The sequence below is a fragment of the Camelus bactrianus genome, chromosome 27 (assembly GCF_048773025.1).
Source record: "Camelus bactrianus isolate YW-2024 breed Bactrian camel chromosome 27, ASM4877302v1, whole genome shotgun sequence".
NCBI classification, from domain to species: Eukaryota; Metazoa; Chordata; class Mammalia; order Artiodactyla; family Camelidae; genus Camelus; species Camelus bactrianus.
This window is the reverse complement of record NC_133565.1, coordinates 31,868,154-31,896,012: the sequence shown is the minus strand read 5'-3', so window position 1 is coordinate 31,896,012 and position 27,859 is coordinate 31,868,154. Positions and strand designations below refer to the sequence as shown.

At 35.9% G+C, this 27,859-nt stretch overlaps 1 protein-coding gene across 9 annotated transcripts in view; it reads left to right on the top strand.

The window, feature by feature from the left end:
• The window catches only part of PEAK1 (pseudopodium enriched atypical kinase 1), a 204,727-nt gene that overhangs the window by 23,941 nt on the left and 152,927 nt on the right, over positions 1–27,859 (top strand). For 8 of the 9 annotated variants that reach the window (XM_074354018.1, XM_074354013.1, XM_074354017.1 and 5 more), the window contains one exon: positions 16,665–16,726. The gene's annotated coding sequence lies outside the window, so the exon portion shown is untranslated. Of the gene's footprint in view, positions 1–2,611; positions 9,051–16,664; positions 16,727–27,859 lie in introns of those variants that run through there. The other variant, XM_074354016.1, reaches the window with a different exon arrangement.

Here is a 27,859-nt window from a genome sequence, read left to right as displayed (position 1 = left end):
CATACTTCCTGGATCCATATCTGATTCTGCCTTTTGCTCATCTTGTGACCTTGAGCAAGTTTTAATAATAGCACCTGCCTTATAGGTTTGCTGATGAATATATGCCTGGCCTATGTTTCTATATATGTTTAGCTGCTATTATGTATTAATTGCTTTTACATTCCAGGGCTCAGGCCCTCCTACATCTCCTTTAATCATCGTAATAATCCTATGAAAGTAGTACCATCATTATCCTCATGAGACACTGAGTCTCAGAGAGGTTAAATAACTTGCATCACATAGGAAATAGGTGAGGAAATAGGTGCTGGAGTTCTGATTCAAACTTTCTTTCTGACTCATTCCAAAACCCAGACTCCTTCTTTATTTATATATACTGCTCTAAGCCCAGTCTTTTAGAAATTCTAAATGCTGTTAATTACTTGCTGGGCTTTGACTTCAGAAGGCAGTTGGTGAGACCAGAGGCTCAGGTAGCACCTGAATGCCTCTCCTATCACCAGAATAAGGTGATGTGACTGCCTCTCCCTCTCTTTTTGTAAATGTGCCTTTCAGACCTCTGGGTTTTCTGTGAATTATTTTCTTACAGTGTGATTTTATTGATTGATTGACTGATTATCCCCTCTGCAGACTGAGGCCGTATCAGCACCCAGTCTCAGATAACGTTCCTATGACAGAGGTCTTGGGGAGTACTTGGACTGGTTTGGGAGAGTCCTTTGCTAGGTCTACATCCTTAACTGTAACGCACAAAAATAATTGCAGTGAATGAAGGTAATAATCTGAGCATCCACATAACTCTTCCTATATTCAGCAGCTATTTATTGAACATCTAAGTATCTGACACTTCAACCTGGGGTTTAGCTGTTGGATTTTTCACTTGATAACTTAAAAATGGCTTCACAGTGAAATAGCATCGTTGAAAATTTAACACTGATTATTTTCTATTAACAAAACTTTAAAGTGCACTTGTTTTAACCACCTGTAGCCACTTTTGTTTTTTCTTTTTCCCTTGAAAACTCTTTAACAGAAATAATGGCACACAAACAGACTTCTGTCATTACTCAGCCTCCTGTGACAATACCATACTTAATGCTGAGTAATAGTAATTAGGGTGGTGCTGGGTGTAGACAGTTTGCATTTTGAGTCTGAGAAGATTTTAGCTTCATCTGAGTTAAGAGTCATTTCTGCTTTATTCAGTATTTCAGAATAGTATCTTATAACTGGGTTCCAAGTGGTATAAATATTAAGAAGTTAGTTGCATTTAAGAAGCTCTAGGAAGTTCTGTAAGCACTCTTGTCACCTTCATTTCATAGATTGGTGAACAGTGGCGATAATGGTGAGGTAATTTTATCCAGTTTATTTTGAAAAAGTTCTGGCATAAGTAGTTTTTTTCTGTGAAGGGCCAGACAGTAGATGTTGTAGGTTTTGCAGGCCATGTGACCTCTGTCATAGTTTATGTTGTCCCTACTCAACTCTGCCTTTGTAGAGCACGAGTAGCTATGGCAATACATAACCATATGGGCATGACTATGTTTTAGTAAAACTTTAAGTAGGCCTAGTTTAAGGCTCTTAAATGGATCTGGTGGAGGGTCCAGTGAAGATGACTTGTTTGATGAAAACAGTTTAAGCTTCTGGCAAAGTTGGCTGCTAACTTATAAAGGAATCACAATAGTGTTCATATAAAAATTAAAAACAGTGTTTTGAAATATTATAGCTACAAAGGACTGATCTCATAGGAGTTCTCTTTCCAAAATGATGTAATTTTGCTCTCAGTGAATACTTACAAAAGTCCTGCATAATGTATTATTAATTTGGAAGCTATTACCTGTTCATCTACACATGCAGATTTTTAGTTTCCTTTGTATATTTAAAAATGATAAATGGAAAATTCAATACCATTCTATAGAGGAGAAATACTCACTACTTTAGTTATTTGCCAAACACATTTTGGGTCAAGTTTCTATTTTTAACTGATATACTGATTTAAGTTTGCCAGAGCCTGATTGCATTTGGAAGGAAAGTGGCATTGTTGCTATTTCCTCTGCACGAGAACATCTAACACAGGCAGCTGGCGGCAGGGACGAGGGAAGGTGAAGGGCAAACGTCTACTACTTTGTGAGCTTGGGGTTTTTTTTTTTTTTTTTGTACTAAATTTCAAATATAGTTAGGGTATATTTTCTTTCACTTTGATTGTTAGAATACCTAATTATTTTCTACATTCCATACCCCCCTTCAAGTAAACAAAGGAATTCCCATTGTATTACAATTAGTATGAATTAGTATGAGAAATTATTTTATTTATGAATTTAACCTTCTGATTCAAGCTGACTAATATTTTTGTGATCTATATTTTACAGTGTTTAATTCTAAGTATGTTCCCTTGAGTGAGTAGTAATTCTGTTTTAGAGCAGGAGTAATGGACTTACGGTATACCAAATGTCTTAGAAAACATTTAAAAATAGCAACTTTACAACTATGATGTTTTAGACCTTAGTAAGTACACAGAATAGTTAAAAATAGATTGACCAAAGTCATACTGAACAACAAAGCGACACCCGTGGGAGTATTTTATCTTAGATCACATTTTGTGTTTTTATTAGAACTATTGGTTTGGTAAAGCCCTCACCATAGTGTTAGTATAAAAGCTGTGTTGTTTATGGGGTTGCCACAGATTTGGAGTTTATCACGTTTCAGGCTGTAGCTGGGTGTCATTTTGGACAGTGTTTTGCTTGAAGCTTCTGTTTGTTTGTTTTACACTAATGGCATCAGGATGTCATGCAGCCCCCCATCTGAATCCCTAGTAGGAAAGTTTTGAACAGGGTTCTGAAGAGTGTGGCTATCAGATTTTGATCTATCCTTTAACAGTTATCCTACCTAAAAAGATCAAGGGAACATGGAATCAGGTGTTGCAAGTTTTAACTCTGATGTTTATTCTCAAGGCAGATATTTTCCATTGTGGTGTGGATGTCATTCTCTATTCAAAATAATGATAGAAAGTAACTTCATATTTCAACTTTCTGATCATTCCAAGGCTGTTGTATGAATACATTTTCCAAATTGATACAGAGAACATTTTTAGTGAATTTCTTTTTTTAAAGTAACGTGAATATTCTTAAGAGTTCACTTTTTGGTCAGATTAATCCATCAAGCCCTATATAGAAAAACTTACATGTGTATTTAATCTCAGTTGTATTCCCTTTTAAGAAGCTAGTAGCCACATTCTAAATGTGCTTGAAACTGTCAGATTAGTAGGAAGAATACTGAGGTTTCTTAGACAAAAAATCAAAATACAAGAAGGGTTGAAAAAACCTCAGTTGTACATGATGATGGGAAGTAGATTGAATACGGACCTGTAGAATGAACACAGAACTGGAAACTAATGATTATTTTAGTAACTATAATGTGGCAGACATTCAATAGTTTGGGAATTGAAATGCCCTCTGAGAAGTTTGACAGAGATGTGCATAAAGAAGGGAGCCTAATTCAGACTTGATGTGGGTTAGGGAAGAATGTGTTTCAGGGTCCAAGAGGAGGGATGTTAGGAAGTTATTTCTAAGAGAAGAGCATGAACTTAACATAGTCACGCAGGCAAGGAAAAAGTGTTCTATGAAGAAAAGTGGAATGAGCTAAGGCATGGAGGTGTGGGAAGACGTTAAACACTGGGGATCTGTATTCATTCAGTATGTATGGTGGTAAATGAGGAAGTGGAAAGTGGTGTGGTGAAGGATGAGGTTGAAAAGGATTGTTGGGTTTCAAATATTAAGGACTTTATTTACTAGGCAATAACTTTGCCTTGACTGTGGCAGGGAGTCCCTGAAGGAAGCTTAAATTCATATCCTCCTTGATTTATTAGCTATGTGTATTACCACTCTTGCCCCACTGATGTGTTAAAACAACAACAACAACAAAGAGGAGGGTAGACTGTAGATTGAAAACTCTGATTTTTTTTTGTTGTTATTACATTAGGAAGTTTTTTTTTTTTTTGAATAACCAAGGGCAGAGAAAATATGGAGGTTATCTTAAAGCTCTGAGGTTAGGAGTTTAAAACTAGCTCTGATTCTGATTTCATTACTAATTTTGGCAAAACATCTAATCTCTTTTAGTCTCACATCCAGGTCAGATAAAATTAGGTTCTTGGACCCTTGCTTTTGCTCTGGTCCTTTTTATGAAGAAGGGAGTGGGGATGGAGGTGGGTGCATGTGGAGAAAGCAGGCAGGCAAGCTAATTGCCATGAAAGCATCAATAATGGCTAAATGAGTACTTATGAGATTATTCCTTCTAGGGTATTTTGGCAGAAAATGTCAGGACAATAGCATGTTGTAGTTGAAAAGAATGATTTCCTGGTGGTTGGATTTTAGGCACTCTGTAACTTGGGTGGAAAATGAAGACCTTAGGATCTCACAAGTGAACTCTTAAGATTCCCTTTCTTCTTACAAATTAAGAAAATAATAACTTGCATCTACCTTATTCCCAGGATGAACTGAACTTGTAATAGAAAGCGAGGTTTGTTGATTACGTCAGGTTCAGTTCTCCTTTATTGTTCCAACAGCCATTGTCTTATTCTGTATGGACCAGTTATCTCATGTTGAGTTGGTTTGTTTGCTTCCATTATCTCCCAGCTGCAGTTCCATATTAGCTTGTTATGTTATTAATCTTCTTAAAACACGATTTTAATTGTGTTATTCCCTTAACTTAAAAATCCACAGTACCATTTTTTTTTTTCTGAGTTCCATAGAATCTCTGTAATATTCTCTGTGAATGGAGAGAGAAAACCTTGGGATGTGCTGGGGAATTGAGTCTGACTCAATAAAACAAATCATATTATTAGTTTGTATTATCTAAATAAAACTTTTTTTTTAATTAGCAAATATCCTTCACTCTGAAATTACCTAAGGCATAAGTCCCTCATAGAAGGCTGTGTGATTAAAGGTAGGTAGTCTTGGGCTGGTGAATGTGGGGTTCCAGGGTTTCCAGCAACACACCTATCTATCTGCTATTTGTAGTAGTAGGGGGATGCCTGTTTTTGAGGGACAATCAACTGTTAATAATTGATTTTCTCTTCTCTCTTGGACAGTTGGACTATGTACACGATAAACAGAAAGAGGATAAAAAGGAAGTTTGTCTTTAAAAGTCAGTTATGTCCTACCTTCCAACACCTTGCTTACTAGCACTTTCAGTTATTATTCACAGCATTGCTGTTTTGGTGAAGTGGTGACTCTCATTGTTGGGCAGCTTTTCAGGCGCACCAGCCTGTATTACTGATTGAGAGGGCAGACCGTGCTGTTGACCAGCACCAACTCCTCAGCCAGTTCTGATCTGCTTTTGGTGGAGGAAAGGCACAGAGTATCCTTAAACAGTCAGTGTGTCAAAAAATAAAACAAAGGCCACTGGGGCTAAAAAACAAAACCAAACAAAATAAAACGAAGCTGAGTTTATTCAACTGCCAGGCAAGGAAATATAATACATTCATTTAGTAATTGTCAAGGAAGATAAGTCTGGGTTTTTTTTAGTACTAGAAAGAACAGGAATGGTAGTTGTTCTAACTGAGGATTGAAAACTAGCTTTTTGCATAGGATGGAATGAGTTTGTAGATCTGTACGTGATTCGTTAAAACAGGCCCCGTTGTAGTGACCAGCATTTTGTTTTGATGTCTCCTGGGCAAGTACTACTGTAAATGGAAAACTTTCCCTTCATAAAAGCCTCTAGACCCTCTTTCAAAGGGCCTCACTGATCTTTGAGTTTACATTTGAAATACTTTTATTTCTTTGGGGAAAATGTTCACATTACCTTGTATTCTCAGCACTATTGCAGGTTGCCTTCTTCTTCTTTGCTGTTATCTAACTGAACACAGTTAATTCATTGCCAGTATAACTTGTAACCCAATGGAGAGGGCTGCAATGCTTTTTGATCAGGCTGTTTAAACAGTTATCTCTTTAGAGACAAATCAATTAAAGACAGCCTCTGCTGGGCTATAGTTTCTTGCAGATCAAGGAAAGATGAGGCGAAGAAAAGCAAAATCCTTACACTTACACACAGTCCATCTCAGCAGATATATTTTGCTTGTCTAAGGACATGTTGATGACCTCTTTTCTATGAATGGTATGCGAATGAATTAACAGAATTCTCCTTGGTAGCAGAGATTGAGAGTCCTTTTGTAGTTTGACCAGATTTGGTCTTCAGGATCATTTAATAGCATATCAAATGTATCTTGATTTATTTGCTTTCCAGTCAAGTTTCTGACATGTCTATTTTCTGGGGCCAAGGAGAACTGGCAGTGTGATTTTTTAAAGGATTCATTTATTTTAACAAATAAGTATGCAATGATATTGGCATCCCAAAAGCCACTAAAACATAAAATGTTACTGTTATAAATTTATACCACACAGTGCAGTTAAAAATGTGTTTAGAGTATCAGCAAAGGGTAAGATTTTATTATTTTCCAATAACTTTAAAATACAGTAAATAGCAAACTATAATTAAACCCTATATACTGTAACCTTAATTAAATACGATTTGTAAGGTAAGTAATAGCTTGAAATAGCAAGATTCCTGTTGGTTGGACTACTGAATTTCATACTCTACAAGAAGCAAGAATTTCTTTACATCATTTCATTTAGCCTTTGCTTAATAACTTACACTGTCCATATATGTCAAAGACAGAGAGATCATCTTTTATTAGTTTGCTAAAGAAATGAGATGCTTCCTGTGGTATATTTATACAATGGAATACTATTCAGCCATAAAAACCGACAACATAATGCCATTTGCAGCAACATGGATGCTCCTGGAGAATGTCATTCTAAGTGAAGTAAGCCAGAAAGAGAAAGAAAAATACCAAATGAGATCATTCATATGTGGAATCTAAAAAACAAAAACAAAAACAAAAACAAAATAACAAAGCATAAATACAAAACAGAAATAGACTCATAGACATAGACTACAAACTTGTGGTTGCCAAGGGGGCAGAGGGTGGGAAGGGATAGACCGGATTTCAAAATTGTAGAAAAGATAAACAAGATTATACTGTATAGCATAGGGAAATATACACAAGATCTTATGGTAGCTCACAGAGAAAGGAATGTGACAATGAATGTATGTATGTTCATGTATAACTGAAAAATTGTGCTCTACACTGGAATTTGACACAACATTGTAAAATGATTATAAATCAATAAAAAATGTTAAAAAAAAAAAGAAGAAATGAGATGCTTCCTAAAACTGTTAGGTAGCTGACCTTTTCAAAAGTATAATAAGATCTACAAAATTTTGCAATATGTGTGTGGTGTTGTTATACAGAATCAGTGCAGTCCTTAGAAGTTCATAGTTTCAGAAAATATGACAGGCAGGCAAGTTTTTCTTTTTAAACTCATATGTAAAATAATAGCATATTCAAATTATAGGCTAGTTATTTGGTATAATGGGGAGAGGGCAGTCACCCTTGGTCTCAGCTTGTCCAACCATAGGTATTAGTGTGCTAGGAAAAATATGCCACGTACAGTCTTTATGTGTGCAAGCTCAGCAAGTTTTATTAGGTCAACCAAGGAGTTGGGTTCTAAGGTGATTTTTGAATCAGCAGGTGATAAGTAAGATGTGGGAGTTTATTCCAGGCATTCACAAACAAGGTGAAAGATTAGTAAATAATAACAGTTTTTGTTAAAGGTGGGGTTTCTTTAAAATAAAGGTAGAAAATAACTCATGTATCAAAGTCTTTTGAAAACACTTCTTTTCAGATGGCTTCATCTCTGAAGGATGCCTGTGCTTTTCAAAATTCAGATTGTATTTGCATTATATAAGGTATCCTTGTTGCACCAGGGTTCCTCTGTGTCAAAAAAAAAAACTTAAAAATTTTCATTTATGCTGATTAAAGGTTAATACTTGATTCAGAAAACCAGTAGAAACAGAAAGGTTGGTCCTCAGGAGTATGCTCTGGGATGTACAGGGATTGAAAATAAATCCAGAAAGGGACTATTCCGGATAAGAAGGGAAGATATCATTTGGATGTAAGGTCTCTCAGGAGAGAGGTGATGTTTCTTAGGGCACAGTATAAGGAGATTTCTCCCAGGGAAGTTGTATTCTGAAGTAGTTTGTTCTTAGTAAAGAGCCTTAAGAGCACGTACTACTTATATGAGAAGGAATTTGGAGAAAGGTCAGTTCTTCTCCCTTAGTTTTCCTTTTTGTCTCCATTTTCACTTTTCATCTTCATTTAGGCAAACCATTTACTGTTCATCAGACATTTGTGGTGCACTTTTGTTAGGTATGTAGGGACTTTTTACATATTGATTTATTTAGGGTCATTTTTTTGGAGAAGAGAGAGATTCAAGATAACTGCCTTTTAAAACCTAACAGTAAATTTTCTTCTCAATTTGTTATGTGTTCACAAAACTGGAAAAAGGTTATTTTCAGTACTTGTCTTTCAGTCAGACTCAATTTATTTCTCATCATCCCATCTATTTTAACTTATATCTGTCCTTATCGAAATTCATGTTTTGTTTTATAATGACAGTGGATCTTAGCTCTTTGATTCTCTGTCATGAATGCCTATATCCCATTTAGAACTTCTTCATAGAAGATTCTAACAGTATAAAATTTACATTCTCTTATTTCATATTTCCCCTTCCTCAGCATTCTGCTACTTGTACATTTAAGTGTTTAGTAATTTTTTAAAACTTATTTTTAATTATTTTATTTTATTTAGATCAAAGTGAGCTTAATGAAAATAGAATTTTGTGACAACTTTTAAGCTGACTGGCAACATCTTTGATTTCCCAAATCAGGGTCACGAATGTAATTACTAAGTTTTATTCTTTTCCTTAGATATTCAGATGGTCACAGCTGTTGGGATAGTGGATCATAGTCTTAACTTCATCCCTTTAGGACAGCTAATACACTATGGAATTTCAGTGCTAAGTTGGCTTACTTTAATTCCATTGAGTCTGTCTGGCCAGGCAGTGAGTATAACAGCCAGCACAGGGCCAGTGGAGCAGTGGTTTGAATCTTTCCTCTGCTGCTTACTAGCTGCCCTTAGCAAGATAATTTCTAGATTCATCATCAACAAGGTAGGGATGATTATCTGCCTTGCAAGATGGTTGTGAAAATTAACGATCTATGTAAATCACCTTGCTTTCTGTCTGCTATAGTGAATACATGGTCACTACTGTTACTATTACTAAACTATCCTTTGTATACATTCTCTGTCTAAAGTCATATGGTATGTGCTAATATGAATATGGTATTGCTAATGGTAGTGCTAATTACCAATGCTAATTTGTAATTATGGTAGTGCTAATATGGTAGCTCTAATAGCCAAGCTAATTTACATGGTTGTTTTGAATTAGGGTTAGTGAGGCTTTAAAAGCTTTTATTAGAATTAAAATATATTATAGTCTTTATTTTCTCTTCTCTTGTTTCTAAGTTAATAACCACAAAGAAGTCAGATTGGTTTTCTTTGATTTCTTCTAAATATATACATGGTGCTTCTTGTTTGAGATTTTGTCACCTTTGAGAATTTTTCATTAGCAGCATAGCATTGTTTTACCAATTATTGATGTTAGATTAATGGGACAGTGTAGAAATTAGATAATTAGGCTTCTCTTTTTTAAAAATGTTGCTATTATTCTTTCCATTGTTATTTTTAATATTTTAAACTTATAGCTCTCTGAAACTCCGTATAGCATGACTGAAAGACAATTTTTCTACCAAAAAGTAAGTGGCCTAAAATAATTGGTATATCACTATTTATAAGTTCAGAATTCTTATTAAAGCTATATATTCATCCTGCTGTCAGCTATGCACATTCTCCCTTATGGATTTTTTTAAGATTCCATCACTACCTGAGTAGTGTTTTGAGTAACTTGATCTTAATGTGATACATATTTTATTGATGACTTTCAAAATAATTATCATGTATTACTGAAAATTTAATTATTATAAAGGTGTGATAACTTAAAATCTGATCTTGCATACTTAGTATACTAACTCTTGTGATTAGAAAACTCTCTCATGGTATTCTACTTATAATTAATATACCAAGTAAAACTAATTGGAAGCATCTGAAGCCCCGAGCAAACATCTGTAATTAGACATGTGATTCATAATGAACTGACTCTTCTCATTCTTGCCTTTTGTCTCCATTTGAATTAATAACTTGTGTTCTTCCTTAGTGATAATCTGTCTTCCTATCCGAGACCCTGATTAAAGTTCCGTGATCACTGTGGTATTTTTTATAGAGAATATGGTTTTATAGGAACTTTGTTTAATAATGTTAAAAAAAATTGTCATATACTCTGTAGAGTATCACATTGAAGATTTTTGCCTACATTATTAAACTAAACATTTATTTTATCAGAGGCTGAATGCAAGCGTCTGAATGGAAAGTAGGCAGACTTGACCACTTTTCCTGCATTGGACTTAACAACCTAGATTTTTCTTGCCAATCTGATCATTGTCTACATAGTTTTGACAGCATACACATTGGCTTTGGGTCATTGAGTAGGGTTTGTATTAATTCATTCATTATTTTGATACAGGATTAATGGTTCAGTAAAGGTCTACCATATGCTAGGCTGTGTCCTAGGCTTTGGGTACAAAGAGGTGCTATTCAGAGTATTTACCAGTCACTACAGCATAGGCATCAGCCAATCAAGATGGCCATAGCGCTGGATTCAGTGTCTTGAAGGACCCCTCCATCCTTTGTACTGTATCAAGTTTTGCTGCTTTTGTTGCTAAGTTGTGGTGCTGATGATGGTTGTGAGACTGGGCCATCAGCCCACCATAAGCCCATCACCTTAGGGCTGATGGAATTTGGAGCAGTGACTGTTTGCCAGACTATTACAGAAGTTCTTTACTACATCCCTTAGGGCTGTACTGGTGTGTACCATTTGAATATTACCTTTGCCAAGAATGTTCAGTTCTCTGACTGTAAGAGTCAAGAGTTATTACCCAGTTTGAGAAGTACCTAATGGAAGTATGTAGACCGTACATAGTGGAAAGATTACATGAGCCTTTTTTTGGGGAAAACCAGTTAAGACTTCCATAGGGACTAGAAATTTGCCATACTCAGATTTGAGAAGACGATTCGAACCAAGCTGAGGGGAAAATGGCATTTGCAAAGGCAGAGGAGTGTGAGAAAGAATAGTGGATTTAGAGATCAACAAGTAGGAGAGACGGAAGACAAAGATGTGTTTCTCTTACCCTGGATTTTTAAGCTGAATAAATATATATTAAGAGCACATTTGTATCTTTGAAATTGCTCCATTTTTTTGGTAGAAAACTACTATACTGTTTGATATTTGATTTCTTCAACTATATCTAAATTATTTCAGGCACAAGGTAAGAAGGTAGAATAGGACTTTGTCATAGTTTAGGGCTATACTAAACATTGATAGGGCAAGTGTACAATTTAAAAAACTTCTTTCCTGATTCACTTCTAATGAGCAGACACAAATTCAAACAGATTGAGGATGGTAGTTTTTTTTTAATGACATAAAACTGTTGCCCATGAGGCTTTTTGACTGACATCGTGAAACTAGTTTTGCTTAATGACTGTGGAGGCCTACAAATTCAAATGTGCAGAAAATGAAGTAAATTACTAGCCTGTCAGATTCCTGTTGCCTATCATCTTTTATCTCAATAGCAGCTTTTGTTTCCAGACCGTCAGGAGCAAATATGTGGACCCCTTCAAAGTTGTATTTGTATATGCTTGAATAATTCAATTCAGAGCCATCTAAATATAGCAAATCTACAGCAGTGAAAGGACGTATCTTCTTATACTTGTGTAATTTAGGAAACATATCTATGGATATCTCTTCTTATTTCTGAGAGCTCTTGAAATATGTCGGGCATGTGTAGTGGTGTAGTGGTGCAAGTGCTGCTTTTATTTCCAGAGTTGATGATTCATGCCTTTGAAATATAATGGACTCATGTGGAAAGCAAAAAAAAATTTCCCTATGACTGTTCAATTCAGTGAATGATTTGAAAGCATCCACTATGTTCAAGGAATTGTGTGGAATATAAAGGTGACATGCTGGCATTTTTCTGGGTATCAAATTATATGATTTTCTCCCTCAAGCTAAATTTAGTAAAAATGACCATCTTGATGGTATGTTTGTGTGTGTGTGTGTAGTGTTCCAACAAAGGCTTACAATTAAAGTTTGAGTTACTTGTGAACAGATTATTTGCTTCAAGGATGGTTTGAAAGAATGTTTAAGTTTTTTTATGACTTCATTTTTACAACATTTTCAATTAACATTATTTTCCCTCTGCTTCTTATTACTCTGAATAGTTAGAAACGAGGAGTATTTTCAGTATTTTCAACAAGTATTTAGGTAGCACCTACTAGGCCCTAGGTAGGAAATGAACAAAATAGTGAAGTTTGCCATCCGTAGAATAAAATTACTCAGTGAAAAGGAAGCCAAAAAAAAAAAAAAAAGTGAAGATTTTCAGCTCTTTTGGTACGCTTAATGTTATGAAGATAACAAATTCAGCCTTAAATGCACAAAATTTATATTTGGTTCTGTAGGTATGTTGTATTTTTGTTGTTCACAAAGACTGTCTGAAAACTTAAGCAGGAATAGACTACACTCTGAATACTGATTACCTTAGCCAGCGTATTACATCTTTTTTTGGTAACTTACTCCGTATCATGGGTGGCCCAGTTACCTTAGAAATTAACATTTTGTAGGCCATCACTTGGCTAAAGCCAAATCTGGGGAAACAAAAAGATGGTGAGAATCCTTGCCATAGCAAATTGCCCCATTGTACCTCTGTTCATTCAATTTCCACTTCCTGGAATGCCCACTTTTCCTCTCTCTGTCCTTTAACATCTTATTGAAAGGTTTTTCCAAAGCCTTACCTAAACATTTCCTATGACATTTACTCTTTAGAATTTTACATTTTGTTTGTCACAACTATTGGGATACTTATTTTTTACTTTTTTATGTGTACATGAACTATGTTTTTTATTGGATTATAAGCTTCTTGAAGGTGTCGTGGTTGTCAACTTGGACCATGAAGGATGGTAGGAATTTGGATAGGTGGAGAAGGGAGGATTTGTCCATAGGAGAGAAACAGCATAAACCACGGTCCTCAGGACAAAAAGAACAGGGTGCTTTTTCAGGAATGGTAAGTAGATTCATTTGCTTGGTATGGAGGATATATGAACAGAGTAGAAGGGGGTGAAGCTGAGAAAACAGAAACAACCGTTTATGCTGAGCCAGTCAAATTGGATTATCAGTAGCTCACTTTGGTCAGTTTATCTATAAGGAGGGCTCAGTGAGAGTTGGAGGAGAATGTATTTACTCTACTGTACATCTCTCTTATTTTCAAATTATCCCACAGAAGAAAAGGGGGCCAATGTTGTAATGATGTAAAGTGCCTTGGGTTTAGAAGATAGTGGACCAGGAAGACTGAAGCTTCTGGACCTTAGGCACCCACTTTGTAACTTGATGGGGAAGAAGGATGATTTTAAAGCTTCCTTCCAGTTCTGATGTAGTATGACACCATGGCACACTTTCAGTCTCTGGGTCAGAGCCACCACTAAGACCTGTTTCACCCACTTATGAACTGTTTAGTTCAGAGGTCAGCAAGCTTTTTCTGTAAAGGGTGAGACAGTAAATATTTTAAATTTTGTGGCTACATACTGTCTATTGCATATTCCTTATTAAAAAAAAATTCCTTTTTTAAAAAATGTGAAAACTATTCTTAGCTCAAGGGCCAGACAAAAAATATGAATGGGCTGGATTTGGCTTTCAGGCTGTAGTTTGACTCTGATTTTGTTGATTGGGGTGCTTATTACTTAAGGATTCTAGAAACCAAGACCAGCTTGGTTTGGTCTACTAGTTTTTTTCATTTGCCTGTATTTTTATTGACCATTTATAATTTATATTTTCTAAGGGTCAGGGAGCTAATACATATTGAGAATTCTCCATTCATTTTCTTGCATCTTGATAATTTTGTGTTTCAGATTATGTCCTTCATTTCTAAGTGCCTTGAAAACCCCCTGATGTCTGAGATATTTTACTCATCTTTACTATCTGTAGCACACATATATCTGATTAACACACACATATCTCCTGTGTTATATCCTTGACGTCTATTTTATTCACATTTAATAGCTGATAAGCACACATTGTTCTAGTAATTCTTAATGGTTATTAGCATAAATAATATAATTTGTGCTTTATTTTAAACTGTGAACAGTTTAATATTTTTTGGATACAACACATAGTAAGTCTAATCATCAAACTTGAGGAAGCAACATATACAGTTGTGACTAAACAGTCATTAATCTCTGTGCCCATTGGTTTAAAATCATTTCTGGATTAGACTCTCCTATATGTTCTCTCCAGTTTTTTGCATCCTATGTATTCCCTGCAGTAGAGTGGTTACGTCAGATCTTTTTGTCTTGGGGAATTAGTGCACTTTTTCATGTTTAACTCCTGTGCCCCATCTTGAATTGCAATGCTCACTGCTGAGACAAATACTTCCTATTGTATCCTTCTTTGTTGGTTATAACTTATTAGTTATATATATTGGCTGTTTCTCCTTGATTCACCTAATACTCTTTGTTCTTCTTTGTGTTTAATGCTGTCTCCATTGCCACATTTATCTGTTTGTGTTTCATTTGTATTTTCTACTATTTTTATAGTATTTAACACTTTAGCCATTTTTAGAGTTGTAAAAACTTTTAATCTTTTAAGTAAATAAATGCTCAAATCATAAAAATGTTTAATGAAGTTACCAATGCATATAATCCTTATAAATATATTCCCACTAATTCAAAATACATAAATTCAAAACATGATACTTGTACAGTATTAAACATTATAGACATTTTAAGCTTTTTTTTCAGAAAGGTTAGTTAATGTGTACAGTTCTTAAAAATAGTCATGACCTACCTGTACGTTTGTGAGTGTAAAGGTGCTAAACAGATGTGGCTTGCAGATTGTTGGTGCTTACACTTTCACTGGCTGCAGTGATCACTTGGAAGGCGCGTCTAGCTGAGCCTTGGGGAGACACACCCAAGTGTGGGAGCATATTGCCAACCACTTAAGAATGCTGTTTGTACATGAAGGCATGCAATAAATACTGAATGAATAAATTAATAAAACCTCAAACTGATTCTAGACTTCAGGATCTAGTTCTTAATAAAATACTGTATTAACATAAACAAAAATACACACTTACTTGGAGCAGTTTGAAAATACAAAACATGAAAAAATTTAAATTACCTGTAATCTTTATGCAAAGTAAAGTACTATTAACACTGCATTTTTTGTTTCTTTTTCTGTGCAAATGTATGTATTATACGTAGTTCAGATCACTCAGTAGATGAGCATTTTCCTGTCATTAAGCATTTTTTAATTTTATTTTTAAAATCAACTTTAGTAAAATATTTGTGTGCAGTATGGTTTAATGAGTTTTGAGTAATGTATATCCCTATAACCACCACCACAGTCAAGATACAGAACATTTCCATCACACCTAAAAGTTTCTCTTATAATTCCTTTGCAGTCATTTCTTTCACACAACCTTTGGCTCCTGCAACAACCTGTCTGCTTTCTGTCACTGTAGATCAGTTTTGCCTGTTCTAGAACTGCGTATACAGAAAAATCGAGCACGTAGTACAGCTATAGTAACAATCCCCAAATCTCAGATAGTACGTAAAGTTCCCATATATGCACTTCACACAGGTTCTCTATTCGTCATTAAGCATTTTTGATACATAATTTTAATGATTGCTTATTCTAACTTATTAACTAATTATTTGGACATTTAGTTTGTTTCCAGTTCTTTAGTACAACAAATTTATTTTTTGCTCCTGCTGCACGTCTAGCACACATCAGCAGGAGGTCTTCTCGCTTTCTCTTTCTGGAGTCATTTAGTGAACCACGGATCAGAGCTCCATCTGGTTACTTGCTTCCGTAGTCGCTATACACTGGGTTGGTTTTCCAGTTGTGTGCTGGTTCCTAAAGCTTATGCCTGGTAATATCTCGTGTCATGTCTGTGTACATTTTAGTGGCTAAAACAAGTCGCACAGCCACAACTAAGCTGCAACAGGGCAGTGAAGTGCAATCCTACTGTGAGTCTAGGAAGGAGGAGATCTGAAACAGCACTAGTGACTATTATTTTAAAAATAACTCTAATTTTATTGGTGACAGAAATTTCATTTTCTTTGCCAATGTAAATGAAATTCTTATAATTTATTAGCCATTTGTTTTATTTAACCTTCCCTTTTACCTAAGTTTTATAAACATTTGCTGTTGGCTTACTTTTACATTTCCAGATTTTTGAATTCTGTATTTTTTGTGAGGATGGGAGATCATGACGGTGATTTAGGAGTACAGACCTTTAGAAAAGGCCTTTTCTTTTGAGGATTTGTGCAGGTGAAAGTATTTTTCTTGAATTGATCCCCTCCTTCCCCTATTAATAGTATATGTTTTGATAAGTTTTTTTTATTTCAAGGATTGTCAATAATCCTTAAATAATTATAGATAATAGAAAGTCTAGCAGAATTAAGATGCTTGACATTTTACAGGTTTCTAAACGACAACGTGAACACAAAAGTTTAGTGTGTAAATGATCTTGTTACGGTTCTCCTCTTGAAAAGATAACTTTCCTACTGAGATTTAGTGATATTGACCATGTCTTTTCCCTTTTTTCCCCCAATTCAGGTGTCTGCCTAAGCTGGAACTTACGCTGTAGATATTTTTTGTGGATTTGTCTGAAAACCAAGGTGAGATATTTTATTCATAAAATTGCTTTGCTTCTTAAAATATATTTTATAATGAGAAATAATTGTTTCTGAAAATTTTAAGGCATTAGAAATTTAATGTCTTTTCCTCTGAGAGTTTTAATAGGCAAATATTATTTATTATAAAGCTATGTATATAGCTTGCTTACATTTAGTTTGTAGGACATTTGAAATAAGTGAAGCTGGTTCTAGTGATTAAAACAGTTTTAAGTGGATTTTTCCATTGTTTTTGGTACTCAAAGATGGAGTTCACACTGCTGTTCTCTGACAAACATTTGCGAAAGATATTGGCATTATAATATGACTTTTTTTTTGAAGTATAGTTGATTTATAATGTTGTGTTAATTTTTGGTGTACAGCAAAGTGATTCATATTCCTTTTCACATTCTTTTTCATTATGGGCTATTACAAGATACTGAGTACAGTTCCCTGTGCTAGACAATAGAACTTTGTTTATCTATTTTATATATAGTAGTTACTATCTGCAAATCTTGAGCTTCCATTTTATCCCTGTACCTCCTCCTCTCCCTCTTGGTAATCATAAGTTTGTTTACTGTTTTTGTGAGTCTGTTTCTGTTTTGTAAATAAGTTTGTGTCATTTTTTTAGATTCCACATATAAGTGATATCATAGGGTGTTTGTCTTTCTCTTTCTGGCTTTTTTCACTTAGTATGATAATCTCTAAGTCCATCCATGTTGCTACAAATGGCATTATTTCGTTCTTTTTTATGACTGAGTAGTATTCCATTGTGTGTGTGTGTGTGTCTGTGTGTGTGTGTGTGTGTCTGTGTGTCTGTATGTGTGTGTATACACCACAACTTCTTTATCCAGTAATCTGTTGATGGACATTTAGGTTGCTTCCAAGTCTCGGCTATTATAAATAGTGCTACTATGAACATTGGGATGCATGTGTCTTTTTGAATTAGAATTTCCTCTTGTTACATGCCCAGGAGTGGGATTGCTGGATCAAAGGGTAAGTCAATTTTTAGTTTTTTAAGGACTCTCCACACTGTTTTCCATAGTGGCTGCACCAAATTACATGTCCGCCAACAGTCGAGGAGGGTCCCTTTTCTCCACACCCTCTTCAACATTTATCATTTTTGAACTTTTTAAATGATGGTCATTCTGAGGTGTGTGTGAGGTGATACCTCATTGTAGTTTTGATTTGCATTTCTCTGATAATTAGCAATACTGAGCATTTTTTGCATGTGCCTTTTGGCCATCTGTATGTCTTCACTAGGGAAATGTCTTTTTAGATCTTTTGCCCACTTTTTGATTGGGTTGTCTGTTTGTTGTTATTGAGTTGTATGAACTGTTTGTATATTATGGAAATGAAGACCATGGATAATGTTTTAAGAAGATAATTTTGAACATAGTATGAAAGATATTTGGAATGAGGAGATTACTTGGAAGTCTATGTAGTCCAGACAGGTTGTAACTTGAAGGGGGTGGACTCCAGAGAGGTTTAGCAGGTAGAATCTGTAGAACTTGATGCCTGACATTATTAGCTACTGATTGGGGGAGGTTGGGGGCAGGGAGAGGAAGAAATCAGGGATGACACCTACGTTAGGCAATTAAATAGATAGCAGTGCTCTTTATTCCCAGTGCATGTTCAGGTATAAAAAGAAGTTGTGGGGTAGAAATGGGTAGGATTTTGAAACATTTAGCTTGAGGTTTCTCTGAGATATTCAGGTGAAAGTGTGCAGATCTGTCTGTAGTTTTTGGAGACAGGGGCTTGAGAGAAAGAGATTTTGAGGTCAATAGATTGTCAGGAGTGGTTGAGGGAGAAATTGCTCAGGATAGAGGACAAAACTCTTGAGCACATTCACATCTAGTTTTAGTGGACACCTACAGAAAAAGGCACTGGGAAGGAGATCAAGAAGGAGAAGCCAAGTGTTAAAGAATTTTTCAGTAACACCCTTGGCTTCCTCTCTACCTGGAGGCCAGATTTTCCTTTCAGCACCCCGTATTTAATCTTTGTCTTCAGACCTTTACTTACTTTGAACATGCTTAGCCGGGAGAGGTTGTAGATGAAAATAGTTTTATTTTTGAACCCAGCAATTGCTGGTTCCTTTATATTTCCTGTAATTCTGCTTGAAAACAGATTTAGCTCATCTCTGTATCTGCACCTTCTACTATACATGTGAAAGAAACCAGTCGACACTTTGGAAATTACCTTAGCTAGAAGTAACAGCTCATTACCATCCTTTTCTGTGTTTTGACTTAGCACGGGCAACAGTTTTGTTAAAATTTCTGCCACTTTATAATAAGGTTCTTCTTTCCTCCAGCTTCCAAGAGTGTTTTACTCACTCTCCTTTAAGGCCACTCCAGTAACCTCCTCAAGGCTCATCAAGCTTTGCTAGTGAGAGTCTTAGGTCCCTTCTAGCTTGTGTCTGCCACCCAATCCCAAAGTTAGTGTCACATGTTTTGTGTTTTGTTACGTCGGCACTCCAGTTCCAGGTACCAAACTGTTCTGGTAACTATCGCTGTTTAATGGACCACCCCAAACCTAATCTTGGAACCTGCGTTACTTTTCCTCACCTGGCCTTGGACATCGCTCAGTATCACTTCTGCCACACTCTCCTGGTTACAAGTTTAAGGAGGAGGAATTTAGATTCTACATCTTTATGGGGGAGTGGCAAAGTTATATCACAGAAGAGCATGTTGCAATGGGAAGTATTTTTGCAGCATATTTGGAAAATACAGTTTGCTACAGATGGATGAAATAATATATGTAGGATTGCGAAGGAACCCTGTTATACTAAAATGCTGCTACCAAACAAATTGTGATAAAATAGTATGTGCTTATTGAACACGGTACCCAACAAGGTATAGTGACAGGCCTGTAGTAATTTAGTAAATTAATAAATACAGTATATGTTAGTAATTTTAGAGGCTGGAGAAAATAAAGAAAGAAATAATTTTGCCATCCAAGTTTCTGGATCTTCTGAATTCTACTCCCAGACCCTACGGCCCTAGGTTAAGAACTCTTGGCTTAATATGACGGTGTTCGCAGAAGTCACATTGCTGTGGGCTGGGGACTGAGTTTGCATGGGGGCAAGGAGAGTGAGAAAGCAGAGACTAAAGGGAGCACACCATAGGGTAAGTTCCATTTGCTGGCATTTATTCACCTTTTAAGCAAAAGTTTTTGTTGTTTTTTAGGGAGAGGCTTAGAAGTGTTTATCCAATGAGGGAGAGATGCTATTGAAAAGAGAAAGTTGAATACATAGGAAAGATAAAGGACATTTAAAAGGTTTCTGAGAAGGCAAGAGAGGGTGCAGTCTTGAGGTTGGGTGAAAATATTAGTCTAGGACAGGAGGAGAGGCAGAAGGAAAGGAGTTATGGATGTCTGTGGGTGCTGGTCTTTTCTCAGGTCACATGACATTCTGAGGAAAATACAGATTAAATATGTTCAACGCAGGAGCAAGGGAAGCCAAGGCAGGCCTCAGAGAGCACTACAGCAGAGGTCCAGGAAGATATAAGAAAGTCGGGGATAGGGTGGAGAGGAAGAAGAGGTAGTGAAATGGGGACAGAAAAAAGTAACCGATAATGAAAGTGATTGGATGCAGAAGACAGACTTTGCCTAGTTTACACTTTTGTTTAGTGCCTTCTGTCGGCCAATTCTCCTTCCCATGGATATAGATACAAAGAAAAGTGGAATGAGAGTAAAATGCAGTTATATGTTTTGACATCTGCTTATTTGGAGTTAACTTTCTAAGTGTCTTGTTTATCTTGTTCAGCGTATATGTAATTAATACTTGGGAGGCCTTTGCCACAAAATAGCACAAAAGCTGAGGAGCTTCTTTTTCATGATTATTTGGGGTTGATATTGAAAAGCAGTGCATGTGTTCACTGCTTCCATGCTTACAGCTGATAGGAAATTGGCCTCAAAGGGTCCATGGTTTTCTTTGTCATTAGCCAACAGATGCTTGCTACAGTGTTTTGCTCACTGACTCTTTGTTTACTGTGAGGGTAATGCATCTCTGTACACTAATGGGAAGAACTGTGCAATGCAGTAGCTCATTTGTGTATATCAAATATCTGCCTTTAGCCACACAAAAATCACTAAATGATTTTTGTTTGTTTTTTTCTCCTTTTTTTTTTATTTTAATGAGGGAGAGGTAATTGGGTTTCTTTATTTATATTTGGAGGAGGTACTGGGGATTGAACCCAGGACCTTGTGCATGCTAAGCATGTGCTCTACTACTTGAGCGATACCCTCTTCCCCAATTTTTTTTTTTAACCAACCTGTTACCAACACCTGGTTTGGCTTATCTATCTTCAGATTGCATTGACTTTCTAGTAAATTGATCCTGACTTTAGTATATCTGCCTTTCAGGGGAAATATTTTTTGTCTGTCTTAGATCTTCTTGAAAAATTAAAAATATTAAAATTAAATCATTACTATGTATCATAAAAGCTTAGGTTTCTAGGCACAAGTATTCATTTATATATGAGTATGGTATGAAATTGCTAATTTGCAATATAATATATAATATTTACAATATTTCAAGTATTGTATATATTATATATACTTACATATATAGTATATATTATATATATTTACATAGTATATATACGTATATACTATTATATATATTTTACCATAATAAAATATTGTAAAAATGTTTATGTATAATATATAATATATATAATGTTGCAAGTATAATGTGTATATATACATTTTAAAAAATTGTGATAAATGTCTAAGCTTTCTCCGCAGCCCTGTCTTCCATCTACAGCTGTCCCCTAGCTGCCTTTCAGGCTTAGAGTGGCACATACCTGCATGAGGACCTGTCCTGGAAATGGGCTCAGCCATTTGAGCTGGGAGTTCTGGATTTCAGGACAGTGGAAAGTGGTCTCTGGGCTGAGACCTAGTAAGGCAGCACTTCCTCGTGGCCCTTTGCTGGAGAAGGACCAAATCCTGTTGACTCCATCTAGAAGTAGTAGTGATTTTAGTAGTCTTTTAATAAATCTGCTCAACTTGATTGCCTCCAGCTTTATTCCTTCTTTTTGTTGTATGGCCAGAAGGATTTCTCTAAAACCAAAATGATTATCACATCCCTGCATGGAACCTTTTAGTGCTTCACATTTTCACTGAAATAAATGCCAGACTTCCTAACATGGCTTGTTCAAGATACTTTGTGCCCTGTTCTGGTCATTACCTGCTTGCTTTTGCATCCTTACTGTTTCTGAGCTCTGTTGTTGCCTTGCCAAACAAGTACTCTTTTCTACCACACAACTTTGCATAGGCTGTGGGTCTGTCCTTCTCTCCTCTCTCCTCATGAACAAACTCTGGTATATCTATCAAGCTCCTGCTAATCCTTTAACACTCAGTTAAAATGTTAGAAAGTCTGACAAGCCTTTCTTCACTTCCCCAGAATGAATGAAGTTCTTCCCCTTCTATATATCCATTGTGATTTGTACACATTTCTTTTATAGCACTTGTTTCATTGTGTAGTATGTGCCAATCTGTAAGCCATACCCTCTCCCTCCAAAGGTAGGGGCTGATTCGGTGTATTTCCTGCACTAACAGTGCCTGGTGCACAGTAAGTGCTTAATGAATGTGTATTGAATGAAGTGGAACACTTTAAATGTGAATTGCTTTAGAGGAGTATGTTTGCACTAAGTAACCAAGGTGATTGAGAGATGGAATATTTCAGTAATTGATTATGCTACACAATAGATAATTAGAAATTACCAGTTTTAGATAATTTTAATACAGAACAATATGGGCTGTACAGAATTTATCTGTGTTAACCCGTAAGGTGCTTCAGCGTGATCATTCTCAATTGTGTGGCTCTTTTAGAACCACAGCTGAGGAAGCTGTGGGGATCAAGTGTTATCTGTAGCGTTGCTTTTTCACAGTCTGGGCCTTGTTTTTTCAATTGAATGTCCAGCACACTTATTTACTTACTATTTTGTCTAACAAAAGAGCATACTGTAAAATTAACACTAGGTAAAAGAGATTCATAAATGCACTATTGTCAAGTATGGTTTTTAAAAATGCTCAGAAGAGAAACAAGCAATATACCTTAAGGTGTATGTACTACCTGAATTCGTCAGAAAGCTTGCTGCATTCAGCCTCTGCCTTTTTGATAACAATCCTTGATGAGCCCAAGTGAAGTCTTATGAGCTGAGCTAAGTGGTTAATTTGATGGTAAGCTCTGGCCGTGACTGTTTTGATGGCTTGATCCCCACCCACATTATTCTCATTCACAGGAAAGTAGTGTAAGTGGTTGCTGCTCTTTTGTATATTAACTTAATAGTTCTCTTCTGCTCTCACCCACCCAAAAACAGTATTGCCAATTATTAGTTGCAAAACTCAGAAATTACTTTTCTGCATATGGCCCTGCACTTTTACATTTTTGAAAGTGGCTTTGAGCAGAGACCTGTTTGGAACCCAGGAAACATGCTGTTACCGTATTTGCACAAATGACCTGAAGACCATCCTGGTAGCTGAGCTCTGACCTTCTACAGTGCTGTGCCGTGTCCTCTTGTTAAATCTAGAAATCTTTCTTCAAAGCTTGATCCTTTTTAAGCAAGAATTTGGAATATCAAGCAGATGTATATTTTCTTAATGACATTCAGAAACAAGTACTCTAAATGTGACTTATTTAGATGCTATATTGTTCAATTGTCTCATCTCCGTGAATCTTTTTCTTTTCATTAGTTTCCCAGCCTCCCTGTCCCTTCAGCTTCATGATAGTGCAATATTTGTAGCATAATTATTTTACAAAAGTGAGTCACCTTGTCTTAAATACAAGAACTGATTGACCTAAGGGTTAACTCGAAAATACTCCGTGAAAGAAAGGACAATTTAAAGGACTGATTAAGTAAATTTTTAAGAATATGAATATTCGGGTCATTAATGATAAAGACAACATACTACTTGACTGTGATAAAACATTCAGCAACTCAGTAACCCAGCTGTCCTGTTTAAATCATCCGTGAACAAACAGAATAGAAATAATTTTGCTGCCTTGTACTTAACCAGTATCTAGTGAGGTTTTAGTTTGGGAAATATGTCAAAAACTTGTCTTTGATTTGAGCATTTTTATGTTAAGAAGCTGATTGATTCTATTAAATACAGAATGGAAACACTTATGTCTTTGTAGTATGACTTTAAAAATAATTATTAACTGACTACAAGAATGTAATTGCTTGCTAAGACATAGTCTTTTTGTGTTAGTCAAGCTGTGAGTAATGAAGGCTTTCAACCTGTTTTAAGAGAAGCAGTATTCAGTGTCCCAGGTTTCACTCATGGCTCCATCCCTAACTAGCTGGCTGACTTTGGTGCCTTGGGTTTTCTTATAAGGCAGATTAACTACCTTATAGTGAAGATCAATTGGATCTTGTGTGTGAACGTGCTCTATAAAATGTGTGCTACGTTTAGAAGTTAAGCCAGATTTTAGCCCCTTTTCTGCCTGCTGTTTAACTTTGGGCTGGTCAGTTACACTCTCAGAGCTTTTGTTTCTTTATAGGTAAAACAGCGAATTTGACCTGTATATTTAACTGGAGGAGTACTGTTTACATTGTATATACATCTCTTACAACCTATAATTTTATTTTATTTTATTTTTTATTGAAGTGTAATTGATTTACAATGTTGTGTTTCAGGTTTATAGCAAAGTGATTCAATTCTCTCTCTATATATATTCTTTTATAGATTCTTTTCCATTACAGATTATTACAGAATATTGAATATTGTGCTATACAGTAGGTCCTTATTGTTTCAATATCTATTTTATATGTAGTAGTGTGTATCTGTTAATTCCAAACTTCTAATTTATCCCTTTCCCCTCCTTTCCCCTTTGGTAACCTTAAGATTGTTTTCTATGTTTAAAACCTATAATTTATGATTATTTCTCTTTCCCTCTCTTTTTTAAACGTGTACTTGCCTCTACTCCTCTAATGCACATTGTGATTACTGCATAAGACTGGATTCCATCAGTCTTCACCTACTGCATTTCATTTAATCTTCTTGTCAATCTTGTGAAAGTAGGTGGCATTATCCTCATTTTACTGATGAGGAAGACTGAGGTTCAGCTTTGTGTTAGAGGTGAGATATCAGTCTCTGATGCCAGTGTTCTTTTTTTAAATAGCAAGTGGCATAAGTGAAACATTGCCACAGATCTCATCTACAGCAAGCTTTTGATCTCCATTATTTTTCCGTTCTTTTTTCTCAAAATGAATAGAATCTTTCCAAAATGCTTTTGTAGGAAAATGCATCTACTCAATAACAGTAAACATAGATTAAGGATTTTGACATTACAGCACCACTACAGAAAGTCCTGTTGGAGTTATGCAGCAGGTGCTATATATCTGGGAATCATTCAGTGCTGGAAAATATTTTGTCCTTCAAATAAGATGAGTTCTATTTTAATAGATATATTTTATTTTTTTTAAAATATAGGCCCATTTAATGTTATAGATGTTTTTAAAGGCTTATTTTGTGCTTACTCTGGAAGAAAACAGATGATCTAAATACTTATGAAAGTTTTTCCATTTTTAAAATCCTAATTTATTTTGTGATTCTAGGAGAAGCATTACACATGGCAAACTTTTCTAAAATTTCTAAAAATTTCTATTCTAGGAGGGTATTGTTTTATGGTGTCCATTGTTTATGTTTAAATTTTAAAAAGAGATCTCTGTGCTCTCTGAAATAAGTAGGTCAGGCAGGAATTAGGACAAGCATATCCAGAAACTTTCGTTCCTGTCTAGAGTTCATTTATGAGTGCTTTGTTTTAACCTTTCCTTTCTAATCCTCAGCTAGCCCCTTGTCCAGGCCTGCCAACCCTAGATATTGATCTGACTTGCAATAGATACTGATCTGACTTGCAACATTACTGCTGTTAGGGTGACTGAAAGCCTGGTTCAGCTAGGACTCCGGTGCCGAGCCTTTGATTCAGAAACCTCTGCCCTTGGGACATCCCTTAACTCATGTTTCTCTTTTTTCTGTTGAAGTTTCCTGGTGGTCATTACTAGTCCAAAAATGAATTCCCATGAATAGCTCATTGGTCACAGTTTTATTTTTGTCTTCCCAGCTGATGGCTTTGAAATGGCTGTGGCGTTTTGAAGAGACCTTATCTGCTGCCATTCTTAACTCTGTTCACGAAGCTTCAGCCACACAGGCCTGCTTTTCTGTTCTGGGAAGTTCATTCTAGCTTTAGGGCCTTCTACCACTTGTCCCTCCCTGGGGAATGGTTGCTTGGCTATATCCTTCTTGTCATTTAAGTCTTGGCTTAAATGTTCCTTCTTCAAAGAGGTTTTCCTTGACAACTCCCTGTAAACTAGCACTTCTCCAACAGTGTTACAGGGCCATATTTTTCTTCTTAGCATGTAATGACTGAAATTTACTTCTCACTTATCTCCTCTGATGGGGACATGGGCATTCTGTTTTGTTTAGTGCTGTATCCTCAGCGCCCAGAACAATGTCTGCCATAGTAGGCATTCCAGTAAATATTTGTTGAATGATCAAATGAATGCTTTTTCTATTGCCTATTTATAAAATTATTTTCTTAACTTTTTTTTTTTTTTTTTTGGTAATCAGGAAGGTACAATTAGCATTTTTGCAATTAATGTTTACGTACTTTTGACATTTTCCTCTTCCTTTGCTGCTCTGTTCCCTAGTTAAGGAGGAAGGAGGAAAGCCTTCTAATTTTTAAACTCTTAAGATATGACTGTTTCGATTTATCTGCTGCTTGCCAGGTGGGTGTCTGAGCTGTTGCAGCCTAGTCAGAAAAGCAATTAACAGGTAGGAAAATTGGCTCCTAACAGCTGCTCAGTCCTGCTTGAGTTGGCCTCTCCCCCAAGGGACTGTCACTGTCAACCTAGCAAAATGAAATTGCCTTCCCATAAACATTTTTTCTGGGATTACAGAACAGAAACAAATACTAGGTTTATAAAATGAGTTAAAATGTGTCAACAGAATAGAACAGAATAATGACCTGCTGCTGCAATTTGATTTCAGAGGCACGGCAGCAACAATTATTTTCAGAAGAGTTGGCATTGAAACTGTAGCACTTTTAGTTCTATTGAAATGACTTTATTATGCCAAAAGGGTAGATTTAATAACTTATTTATTAGTGTTGGTGAGGAAAGTGACAATTCTATAAAATATAATTTTTGACCCTCAGCGCTTGGTTTGTGGCATAGTTTTTGAGTCCTTGCTCCTTCATTTAACTCTATGGAAAGGGGCAAGTTTTGGAAAGAGTGCAACTTAATTTCCTTTCCATTTCATTCCCCTACTATTAATTCATTCAGTATGGATACCATTTGACCATGATAGACCTTAACCATTGTTATGTGCTGTAACCAATGTATCCATTTAAAAATTTGATTTAAATGGGTTTTATACTAACAGTATGCTAGTTCTGGGTTTTAAATTGACTTGCCACAAATGTTAGCGAATGTGGCTTTGGTTGGTCTTGCTTCTTTTTGATAAGTTTTATTTGATGTGATTCCTAATCTGAGCTAGTTGTGAAATGTGCTCCCCTTGAAAATCACCTTATAATCATTACTTTCTTCCTTTCATCCGTTTTGAACCAAGGCCTCTCATAAAGCTAAAAGCGTTTGTGTTATTAAATTCTACTTTAGTATTTTGTTAAAAAATTAAGAGAAGCATCTTGCACAGTGAGGGTATTAATTTTTGAATGAATGAGGTGTACTTTTGCTGTGCTGATGTGGTAATTCATGTTCTACCTCTAGACAACTTAGGATGGGGCCTGGCCACCAGAAACACCAACCACATGATTAGAAGGTTGGGACTTCTGGCCTGTCTGACTTCTGGGGAGGTGGGGGAGGTTTGGAGCTTTAGTTCAATTATGTGGCTGGTGATTTAATCAATTCTGCCTATGTAATGAAACCCTAATAAGAGCCCTGGACACCGAAACTCAGTGGAGCGTCTTGATTGGCACGCACAGCGGTGTGCTAGGAGGATGATGCACCCTGACTCATGGCGAGGGGCATGGGAGCCCTTCACTGGGGATCATCTTAGACCTTGCCCTGTGTGTATCCTTTATAATAAAATTATATTCGTGAATATAGTGCTTTCCTGAGTGATATGAGTTGCCCTAGCAGATTATCAAATTTAGAGGATCATAGGAATCCCTGA